Genomic DNA, 12,375 nt, shown 5'->3' with positions numbered 1-12,375 from the left:
CTAGAATTCAAGTCTTCCCACTGTATAAGGACTTACTTTTAGCAGGCCCCCAAAAGAGTCAAGTCCCTGAAAGGGGGGCTGCAGTGAGGCTACTGAGTTGAAGGTCTAGGAGCAGGAAGGGACAAATTATGAATAGACCTTTAAAGAATATTTTTATAGTGACCAAGAGAACCCAGGAGGAGCCAGTCTGTAAGAGGATAGAAGCAAATGAGATGTAAGTATTGAGAAAGAAACTTGGAGCAGAGATAAAGAAAGGCTTTGGAAAAAAGTGCAGGCTCTGTAATTGCAGCATCGGTTGTATGAATGCTCAGAAAAGATGACAGAATTCCTGGAATTTGGATTGAACTAAATTTGACAAGTGTTACTGTGTACTCATTTTGTGTAGTTGCTACAGGAAGAAAAATAGAGCCCTTGCTCTTAGGAGGTGAATAATTAAGAGGGGAAATGAGAAGAGCACATCCTTCACCGTAAGGTAAATATATTAAGAGTCAATCAGAGAAGAACAAAGCAAAATAAGAGTGTCAAGGAAGATTCACATTCACTTGAAGGACCAGATAAAGCTTAATGGAGGGGGCACTGCTGGAGTCTGGCAGGGACTGTGGCAGGTGGAGATAGAGTGTTCCACAGGGAAGCCTGTTTAAATGGAGTCAGGGGTGTGCAAGGAGCAGGGTGGTCTCAGACAGTAGCAGGTAGGCATGCTGATAAGAGAAAGAAAGCTGTGGGAATTTAAGTGAAAGGAGACATATTTTGGAAGACCTTGCATATATGTCAGAGGAGTTTTAATCATTCTGCAGATAATTGGCAATGATTACAAATTTTGAGCACAAGAGCAGTAGAGTCAGAGCTGCAGGAGAGCTTTACGAAGATTGATCTGGCATTAGTCAGTTAGAGAGACTGGCAGAAAGGAGGAATGTAAGGATATTACTATGGTTCAGGCAAGTGGCCTTGAACTAGGAAGGATGGTGACGGGAGATGGAAAAGTGGGATGGATCACAGACACTGAGGAAGGAGCATGAAAAGACTTGCCAACTAGTGAAATATGGAATGGAGTCAAGAGGGTGACAGGATTAAAGAAGACCTAATGATGTGGTACCTGGATGCCAGGGAGGCAGGCAATACAATACAAAATAAATAAACTTATTTCACTCTCCCCAAAAACACCCAGGGGAAAGAAATAAGGGACTATGTGTGTTACAGATAAACTTACAGTTCTTGCTTCCTCCAGAGAGCTCACTCTAATTCTTTTCTGACTGTTCTGGTGTCCTCTGGTCCTCTAGAATCCTCTTGTCTTCCTGGCTCATTAAGAGAGGAATTAATACAGTTCTGTTTAGCTCTTAAGATATTAACTCTTTGTAGATCAGAGCTTGAAGGCTATGCTTTTTCTCTATGTGTGTTATAGGTGAAGAAAGTGCAGCTACAAGATTCCTTAACCTGTTGCTCAACTAAAACCAAAGCTGAAAACATTTATTTGATTTGAGATTAATACAATTTGTTGGTATTGGGAAAATGATCTTTAAATCTCTTCCTAAAGGGCAACAACAGTGGGAGCCCTTAGATCTTTCTGAAGAAAACAAACCCCACTCCATTGGTGGAATCAAAGTGCCTGCTCAATCCACATGTGCCAGAAAGTAAAGGAATGTCTATCTCCCAATTCATGGTGACCATAGTTTCCAAACCAAACATTGGACTGTAATTATGCAACACAACTTTATATTTGAAAATTAGGTGTTCTTAAAAATTCTGCATGGGTGGTCACTGCATTCATACCATATATTAAGTGGCAGAAGGTCTCAAATTCTTTCCTTTATGCAGTCAGTGTGTGCACTGGGAAACACATTCTGGTTACTGCCATCAAGTGCAGAGATGCCCAAGAGGGTGAACACATGTGTAATGGGCCTCTGGTGACTTCCCCTCTATCCTATGAAATAATTAAAATAAAATAAAAATGAGGGAGACAAATAGGAAGTATAGAAATTACCTGAACACATAAATTTCCCAGTGAAAATAAGAAAATCAATGTAATATTTTCCCAGGTTTAAGTGACAGAGGGCTTTTCTGTGTCTAAAATTGCTTCTTGCTCAAGTTATTTCACAAGAAATCTTAGGTCTTCTCACCTTTTCTGGATGATCTAACCAGAGATAGTGCTGGGCAAAATTTTGAAGTGTTTGAAATATGTTTGGTGATCTTGTCTCTCTTTTCTGTATCTCCGATTTTTGTTAAATTTTTTTTAAGATTTTATCCATTTATTTGACAGACAGAGAGCACAAGTAGGCAGAGAGGCAGGCAGAGAGAAAAGAGGAAGCAGGCTCCCTGACGAGCAGAGACCCTTTATATGGGACTCAAGCCCAGGACCCTGAGATCATGACCTGATCTGAAGGCAGAAGCTTTAACCCACTGAGCTACCCAGGCACCCCTGATTTTTGTTAATTTTTTAAACATCTAGTCCTGCCCCTTTCAGGCAACCAGTTACCTGCCACTTCTCTCCTTGATATCCTCATTACATCTTAGAGTAAATTTAAACCATTTGATTTTTTTTTCACCAGGCTTAATGTACTTCATTTTTTATTTTTAAAAAAGATTTTATTTATTTAAGAAAAGTCTGGAGTAGGGGCGCTTGCGTGGCTCAGTGGGTTAAAGCCTCCGCCTTCGGCTCAGGTCATGATCCCAGAGTCCTGGGATAGAGCCCAGCATCAGGCTCTCTGCTCAGCAGGGAGCCTGCTTCCTCCTCTTTCTCTGCCTGCCTCTCTGCCTACTTGTGATCTCTGTCAAATAAATAAATAAAATCTTAAAAAAAAAAAAAGACACTTATTAAAAAAAAAAAAAAAAGAAAGGTCAGGAGGAGGGGCAGAGGGGCTAGCAGACTCCTCCCTGAGCAGGAAGCCTGAAGCAGTCCTGATGGTCCAGGACCCTGAGGTAATGACCTGAGCCAAAGGCAGCCACTTAACTGACTCAGCCACCCAGGCACCCTGGCTTAATGTATTTTTAAATGTGGAATGTAAGGCCTTGTTCCATGTTAAAGGAATCTCAGTCACCACAAAGGTGTTAGGAGATATAATAACATTTTTCTGATTACAAAAGTAATACATGTTGATGGTAGACTTGAACAGAAAAATAAAAAGAAGAAAATGAGATGGACTAATAATCATTTCACACAGAGATAGCTACTGGAATCATTTTGGTTTGCATAAAAGTATATATAATATTTAAAATAAAAAATAATATTAAGAATAAAAACAGGATCATTTATCTTATCTTATTTTAATATAAAAAATTCAAATTGTAATAAAATACACATAACATAAAATTTACTATCTTTTTTTTTTAAAGATTTTATTTATTTATTTGACAGAGGGAGAGAGAGATCGCAAGTAGGCAGAGCGGCAGGCAGAGAGAGAGGAGGAAGCAGGTTTCCTGCTGAGCAGAGAGCCCAATGCGGGGCTCGATTCCAGGACCCTGGGATCATGGCCTGAGCCGAAGGCAGAGACTTAACCCACTGAGCCACCCAAGCGCCCCAAAATTTACTATCTTAACCATTTTTAAGTGTACAGTTCAGTAGTATTAAGTATTATTAAAAAACAACACTCAACTGGGTATATTTTAAAGATCTTACTGGCTTTTTTTCAACAAGTCACAAATCAGGCCACATCCAATCTTTTTTTTTTTTTTTTTTTTGAGTAGCTTCCACACCTAGCATGGAGTCCAATGTGGGGCTTGAATTCCTGACCCTGAGATCAAAACTTGAGCTGAGATCAAGAGTCAGACACTTAACTGACTGAGCTGCCCAAACACCCCAGGCTGCAACCCATCTAAAAGAAAGGAGCTTCAAGAAGCTGTGTGAAAGACTTATAAGCTGGAGAAAGAGGAACAAGGAAGTTATACTAGACAAAAAAAGCTGGTTGGTTATTGTAAGGTCATTTTCCTACTGGGGATATTAGGGATCTACCAGGCAGATCAACAAACTAGTGCTAATTAGGGGATTCCTGACTGTTTTAAGATTGCATTTCAGTGAAAGCCAAAACTGTAATTAAGTCAAGTCTCAAGGTTGGTGACATGGGGCTTAGCATAATGGCTCCATTTTGTGCCTGTTTTGTTTTGGTTTTTGTTTTTAAAATTTATTTATTCAACAGAGAGAGATCATAAGCAGGCAGAGTCAGGCAGAGAGAGAGGGAAGCAGGCTCCCCCCAAGCAGAGAGCCCGACTCGGGGCTCGATCCCAGGACCCCGAGACCATGACCCGAGCCAAAGGCAGAGGCCTCAACCCACTGAGCCACACAGGTGCCCCGGGCCTGTTTTGTTTTTAACAGTATATTCACACTGTTGCATAACCAATCTTCAGAACTTTTCCATCTTGCAAAACTGAAACTCATTACCCATTAAACAACTCCTGGGTGTCTGGGTGGCTCAGTTGGTTAAGCAGCTGCCTTCGGCTCAGGTCATGATCCCAGGGTCCCGGAATTGAGCCCCGCATCGGGCTCCCTGCTCAGCACAGAGCCTGCTTCTCCCTCTCCCTCTACCTGCCTTTCTGCCTACTTGTGCTCTCTCTGTCAAATAAATAAATAAAGTCTTTAAAAAATAAAAATAAAAATAAACAACAACTTCCCATTTCCTTCCCCCACTAGCCCTTGGCAACCACCTTTCTACTTTCTGTTTCTATAGGTTTGATTACTCTAGATCATTTATAATCTTTTATTTTAAAAAAGTCATTATTTTTCAATCCCACCAAGTAATGAACAATAGACATTTATAACTATTAAGTAATCTACTATATGATTTTAAAAGGCTGCTTAATAATTCTATAAATATATAACTTATTTAATCATTTTGACTTTTTGTCATTATAACTATATTACATCAAAAACTCTCATAGATAAAACTTTGCTTTCATCATAATTATTTTTCTAAGATGAATCACTAAAATTAGAATTGCTGAGTTAAAGGGAATGCCTGTTTTTAAGGTCTTTGTACTTATTTCCAAACTGTCCAACCAACTTTCAGAAAGGTCATACCAGTTAATGTGCCTATCTGCACATTTCTTCTCTAATATTATTATATCTTCTATATATATCTATATAATTTCTCTAATATTCTCAGCATCCATTTCTTCTCTAATATTAAAAACGTTTTATTTTTAAAAATCTACTTCATAAGTGAAAATATGTATTCACTGTTCCTTTAATCTGCATTTCTTTGCCATTTGACTTGAACTTTAATAATATCATTGTATATTTCCTTTTTTAAACATTTTTTTAGTATACTGATACACAATGTTACATTAGTTTCAAGTGTACAATATAGTGATTCAACATCTCTATACCTTATGCTCTGTTCACAAGTCTAGCTACCATCTGTCATCATGCAAGGCTATTACAATTCCATTGACTACCTTCCCTATGCTGTACCTTCTTTTCCTGTGACTTATTCATTCCATAACTGGAAGCCTATTTCTCCCATACCCCCATTATATATTTCTTTTACGAGTCCCTGATATGTTAAGGATACTAAATTTTTGCATGTTTTCTATTTTGGCTATTACATATATTTGTTGTAAGTATATTGAAATAGATTTAAGGAAGTATTTTTTTTAACAGCATGGAAAAGTTTTATGCACTAGACTTATACTGCTCAAAATTGTACTGACATGTGTTTATTAGGTACCTGAAAAGTAGCTAATGTGACTAAGGGACCAAATTTTTTAATGTTTTTTCCTTTCATGTCTTTTTTTTTTCCTAAGACTATTTATTTGACAAAGAGAGAAAGCACAAGCAGGGCAAGTAGCAGAGAAAGAAGAGGTTTCCTACTGAGCAGAGAGCCTGATCCCAGGGTTCAGTCCCAGGACCCTGGAATTATGACCCGAGCCGAAGTCAGAGGCTTAACCAACTGAGCCACCCAGGCTCCCCTTTCCTTCCAGTTTCAAAAAACAACTTTATTGAGGTATATTCTACACATGTCCATTTCAGGAGTATAATTCAATGTTCTTTTAGTAACTTTACTGACTAATGTGGCCATTACCATAGATCAGTTTTAGGTTTATTTACTTGAAATTTAAATTTGAGGGGTGCCTGTCTGGCTCAGTCAGAACATGAGACTATTTTTTTTTTAAGATTTTGTTTATTTATTTGACAGACAGAGATCACAAGTAGGCAGAGAGGCGGGGGGAGGGGGGAAGCAGGCTCCCTGCTGAGCAGAGAGCCCTATGCGGGGCTCCATCCCAGGACTCTGGGATCATGACCTGAGCGGAAGGCAGAGGCTTAGCGTTCTGAGCCACCCAGGTGCCCCAGAACATAAGACTATTGATCTCAGGATGGGGATCAGGAGTCCAAGCCCCACATTAGGTACAGAGTTACTTAAACAAAGATTAAATTTAATTTTGAAAACTGATACTTGACTCAGTTATTGGGAACCTTCTCAGACAAGGCTAATATGGCTTTCTTTTGATCTCGAGGACTCAAATAAAAGGGAAGGGACTTTTGCCTATTTTAAAATTAGATTATTTGTGGGTTGTTTTTCTTTTTTATGTTGAGTTGTATAAGTTGTTTACATATTTTGGATACTAATACTCTACTGGATATGTTATTTACAAATATCTTCTCCCATTCTGTCAGTTGCCTTTTAGTTTTTTTGCTTTTCTTTGATGTGCAAAAGCTTTTTGTTTTGATGTAGTTACAACAATTTATTTTTGCTTTTGTTTCGCTTGTTCCAGGAGACATACCTAGAAAGAAACTGCTAGGGCTTATGTCAAAGAAGTTACTGCCCGTGTTTTCATCTAGGATTTTTATGATTTCAGGTATCACAATTAAGTCTTTCACCGATTTTGCCTTTATTTTTGTGTATGGTGTAAGAAAGTGGTCCAGTTTCATTCTTTTGCATGTTGATGTCCAGTTTATCCAACACCATTTGTTGAAGAGACGGTCTTTCTCATTGCATTTCTTGCCTCCTTTCTTGAAGATTAATTGACCACATAAGTATGGGTTTATTTGTGGGCTATTCTGTTCCATTGATCTAGGTGTCTAATTTTGTGCCAGTACCATACTGTTTTGATTACTACAGCTTTATAACACAACTTGAAGTTGAAAATTGTGATACTTCAGCTTTTTCTTTTTCAAGACTGCTTTGGCAATTCAGGGTCTTTTATGGTTACATACAGATTTTATGACTGCTTGTCCAAGCTCTGTGAATAATGCTTGTGGTATTTTGATAGGGATTGCATTAAATCTGTAGATTGCTTTAGGTTGTATACATTTTGAGAATATTTGTTCTTCCAATCCATGAGCATGGAATGTCTTTCCATTTCTTTCTGTCATCTTCAATTTCTTTCATCAACTTTTTTTTAACATATAATGTATTATTTGTTTCAGGGGTAGGTCTACGATTCATCAGTTCACCATAACACATACCCTCCCCAATGTCTATCACCCAGCCATCCTATCCCTCCACCCCCACTCCCTTCCAACAACTCTCAGTTTCTTTCCTGAGTCTCTTATGGTTTGTGTCTCTTTCTGGTTTCTTCTTATTTCATTTTTGCCTCTCTTCCTTTATCATCCTGTCTTGTTTCTCTAGCTCCTCATATCAGTGAGATATGATAATTATCTTTCTTTGATTGACTTATTTCACTTAGCATAGTACCCTCTAGTTCCATCCACGTGGTTGCAAATGCTAAGATTTTGGGGTTTTCTGCTGGCTGCATAGTATTCCATTGTGGATATATATATATATATATATATATATATATATCACATCCTTTATCCATTCATCTGTTGATGGACATCTAGGCTCTTTCCATAGTTTGGCTATTGTGGACATTGTTGCTATAAACATTGGGGTGCCCGTGCCCCTTAAGATCACTATATTTGTATCTTTAGGGTAAATACACAGTAGTGCAATTGCTGGGTCATAGGGTAGCTCTATTTTCAACTTTTTGAGGAACCTCCATACTGTTTTCCTGAGTGGCTGCACCAGCTTGCATTCCCATCAACAGTGTAGGAGGGTTCCTTTTTCTCCACATTCTTGCCAACACCTGTTGTTTCCTGATTGGTTAATTTTAGCCATTCTAACTGGTGTGAGGGGGTATCTCACTGTGGTTTTGGTTTGTATTTCCCTGATGCTGATTGATGTGGAGCACTTTTTCATGTGTCTGTTGGCCATTTGGATGTCTTCTTTGCAGAAATGTCTGTTCATGTCTTCTGCCCATTCCTTGATTGGATTATTTGTTTTTTGGGTGTTGAGTTTGATAAGTTCTTTATAGATTTTGGATACTAGCCCTTTATCTGATATGTCGTTTGCAAATATCTTCTCCCATTATGTCAGTTTTTTTTTTTTTTAATAAACGCATATTTATTAAAAAATAAAAACCCTAACCAGGAACAAACCCTGGGACACTGAAAAAATCAAAGCTTCCTCTGAAGGCCAACAATAACCAGTGCTGGAACACCTGACAAGGCCAGGTGCTTTAGTCAGAACATCAGGTCTCAAAATATTCTTCCGCAGTCAAAACTGACATTCAAGTTGCTGGTCTGTGTGGACCGTGATTATTAGCATAGACAACCATTACAGCTGGATGTCTGGCTGCCCTATATTCACTACCACAACCCACCACCACCCCACAGCCTCAGAAAAATTACATATCCTCAACACTCCATTTGTAGGCAAGTTGGGTTTCGTTGACTGTTTCCTTTGCTGTGCAAAAGCTTTTGATCTTGATGAAGTCCCAACAGCTCATTTGTGTCCTTGCTTCCCTTACCTTTGGCAATGTGTATAGGAAGAAGTTGTTGCCACTGAGGTAGAAGAGGTTGCTGCTTTTCAGAGCAGGAAAAGATTGTCAAAGATTAGTTGACCATAGAGTTGAGGGTCCATTTCTGGGCTCTCTCTTCTATTCCATTGATCTACGTGTCTGTTTTTGTGTCAGTACCATACCGTCTTGATGATTACAGCTTTGTAATCAAGCTTGAAGTCTGGAACTGTGATGCTGCCAGCTTTGGTTTTCTTTTTCAACATCTTCTGGCTATTGGGGGTCTTTTCTGGTTCCATATAAATGTTGGGATTATTTGCTCCATTTCTTTGAAAAAAGTTGATGGTATTTTGATAGGGATTGCATTAAATGTGTAGATTGCTCTAGGTAGCATAGACATTTTCACAATATTTGTTCTTCCAAACCATGAGCATGGAACATCTTCCATTTCTTTGTGTCTCCTCAAGTTCTTTCATGAGTATTCTATAGTTTTCTGAGTAAAGATTCTTTGCCTCTTTGGTTAGATTTATTCCTAGGTATCTTATGATTTTGGGTACAATTGTAAATGGGATCGACTCCTTAATTTCTCTTTCTTCTGTCTTGCTGTTAGAAATATAACTGATTTCTGTGCATTGATTTTACATCTTGACACTTTACTGAATTCCTGTATGAGTTTTAGCAGTTTTGGAGTGGAGTCTTTTGGGTTTTCCACATAAAGTATCATATCATCTGCAAAGAGTGAGAGTTAGACTTCTTTGCTGATTTGGATGCCTTTAATTTTTGTTATCTGACTGCTGAGGCTAAGACTTTTAGTACTATGTTGAATAGCATTGGTAATAGTGGATAGCCCTGCCATGTTCCTGACCTTAGGGGAAAAGCTCTCAGTTTTTCCCCATTGAGGATATTTCCTGTGGGTTTTTGATAGATGGCTTTTACAATATTGAGGTATGTACCCTCTACCCCTACACTCTGAAGAGTTTTGAGCAAGAAAGGATGCTGTACTTTGTCAAATGGTTTTTTGGCGTCTATTTCAAGTATCACATAGTTCTTGTTCTTTCTTTCATTAATGTGCTGTATCACATTGATTGATTTGCGGATATTGAACCAACCTTGCAGCCCGGGAATAAATCCCACTTGGTCATGGTGAATAATCCTTTTAATGTACTGTTAGATCCTATTGGCTAGTATTTTGGTGAGAATTTTTGTATCCGTGTTCATCAGGGATATTGGTCTGTAGTTCTCTTTTTTGATCAGAGTACAGGTCTTTCACCTCTTTGGTTAAGTTTACTCCTAGTTTTTTTAGAAAGGCAAATACCATATAATTTCATGCATTTGTGGGATTTAAGAAACAAAACAGCAAACAAAAGAAAAACAAACCACAGAACAGATTCTTAACTACAGAGAACAAAGGAATGGTTACCAGAGGGGAGGTGGGTGGCAGAGACAGGTGAAATAGGTGATGGAGATTAAGTGTACACTTATCTCAATGAGCACTAATATATGGAACTCTGAATCACTATTTGCACATCTGAAAATAATATAATACTGTATGTTAACTACACTGGAATTAAAATAAGTTTTTTTAAAAAGGGAAGGCATTTTAATGATCTGTCCTCCATTACTCCAATCTGCCAATTCAAATGCTTGCTACCTTTCTTTGTGATATTGTTAGCCCCAATTTGGCATTTATTTTCACTCCCCAAATCTACTGTTTTTTAACTCCTACTATTCTATTTTCACCACTCTTTAGAAGAGAAGAGTACTCAGGGTTCTTTGCACAATGAAGTGAGCAGGGGAGATTATTATGATTTTTAGGTATCTGAATATAAATTGAGGTTAAGTGTCTGCCGTGGGCTCCTGTCGTGAGCCCAGAGTCATGGGATCAAGTCCTCCATTGGGCTCTCTGATCAGCCTGCTGCTCCTTCTGGTTGTACTCCCTCTCTCTGAACCAATAAATAAAATCTTCAAAAATAAAAAATTTCAAATACCTGGGTAAACTTTATTATAATGGTCAGTCATGTGAAATGTAATTACTACATAAAATATAATTTTATATTTGAAAGGATCTGAACCAGTTCACATAGTATTTTTATAACATTTAGATATGCGCTCAAAAGGTCAATTTCTACCATAATAGTACAATAAGTACTAGTGGTGAAATGTAAGGCTTGTCAACTAAAAAACACTCTGTAAGTGTATAAAGATAGCCTAATGAAGAATTATCAAAGGATAAAATCTTGTGCTTCTGAGCCAGAAGGAGAACAGATGGCAAGTGTGTTAAGAAGGCTTAAGCTACAAGAAACAAGATTTAGGTCATTGATGGGATGAAAATTAGAAGAGGAGCAAAGAAGACAAAGGAAAAGATGGAGAAACATTTAGTAGGAAGGGGAAAAAGAAATGAAAGAAATAAGAAAGAAATAGAAAGGTTTTTTAAATTAAGCTATTTATTTTCACAATTATCTCCTTGAAGGGGCTAAGGGCCTATATCATATACATTCCACAGCACTCCATAGTTATGTTCAGTAGCACTTAATGTAATTTACTCTAAGTAATTAATTATTCATTTAATACTTGACTGTTCCAAAAGTCAGGGACCACAATTATTTTGTTTACTTTTACGTTCTTAAATGACCTGGCATAGTACTTGGCACAATACTTTTTACAGTTTATTGAATGATAGAACAGAAAACTCCTGAGAAGCGAAGGGACCCGGGAGGGTTGCCACTGGAGTTTCCAAGGCCAGTGGTTTTTGTGGGCTTGTCAGCTGGCTGTTTTAATCTGATTTACCCTCCCTGCATTGTTATCCGATCAGGTTTTTATCACCCATCTATCACATGGGAAAGGGTGGAGGGTTCCTTCCAGGGTGATATAAAATTCTTTTAAGGCTGGTTTCCTCTTAGGGCAGAGGTCCATTATCCAGGCTTGCCAACCTGTCCTCCGGCTATCCTTCAATATTTAAATACTCCTATTCTCACTCTATACTTTCCTCACAGGATTAGAATCCTCTTTTGATCCCTGGGGTTTTAAACCTTCCCAATGAAAAGTCTTGGGGTGAATGTGTTGGGGAGGGTGAGTTTCAGTCTGGAGATTCCTAGTGCTGGGAATGGCCAGCACTCCCTGCACTGACAGATGAATGATTACTCCAGACTTTGCTGTAAAAGAGAGAAGGCAAGGGGGTCAATACTCGGAGACTTGTCTGTCTTAATGAAACGGACAAACATAACGTAGTTCAAATACCGAATGATGTTTCCCTCGATCCTCCCCATTGTCAATTTTTACCTGAGACCCTGGTGTGGAAATCTAGAGTGGGTGGTGTTAGGTCCAGGGGGTGCTCTTCTTTGCTCCTTGGAAGTGAAGGGAGAACAAACCATGGTGCCTGAGGCACCGAGGATGATCTAGAAGCCAGTTATGCAGGCTGCACCCAAGGTGGTACAGAAGCAGGGAAAGGGAAAGGGGGAAGACAGGATAGGCAAAGTACTGTCAGAAGGCAGAGAAAGGGTTCCTGGTTCTAGAGCTCATTAGCTCCAACAGAAGAGCAAATGCCATGTTTTCCTGCCAACAAGGGGGAATAGGTAGTCCATGTCTGGCCAGAGAAAACAGGGAATTTCCCTGAAACAAAGGGAGTTTCAGCAGCTGCTTGGGAATATTCCT

At 38.7% G+C, this 12,375-nt stretch overlaps 1 protein-coding gene across 1 annotated transcript in view; it reads right to left on the bottom strand.

The window, feature by feature from the left end:
• Window positions 1–12,099, bottom strand: part of RPGRIP1 (RPGR interacting protein 1) — an 88,297-nt gene extending 76,198 nt beyond the window's left edge. Inside the window, exon 1 of the mRNA XM_032857017.1 lies at window positions 12,004–12,099. The gene's annotated coding sequence lies outside the window, so the exon portion shown is untranslated. The remainder of the gene's footprint in view (window positions 1–12,003) is intronic.
• Between the last annotated feature and the right edge of the window lie 276 nt (window positions 12,100–12,375).

Source organism: Lontra canadensis, unplaced genomic scaffold (assembly GCF_010015895.1).
Source record: "Lontra canadensis isolate GAN:19392208 unplaced genomic scaffold, GSC_riverotter_1.0 scaffold12, whole genome shotgun sequence".
Classification (NCBI taxonomy): Eukaryota; Metazoa; Chordata; class Mammalia; order Carnivora; family Mustelidae; genus Lontra; species Lontra canadensis.
The sequence above is the reverse complement of the archived record's forward strand: the minus strand, read 5'-3'. Positions and strand labels throughout refer to the sequence as shown.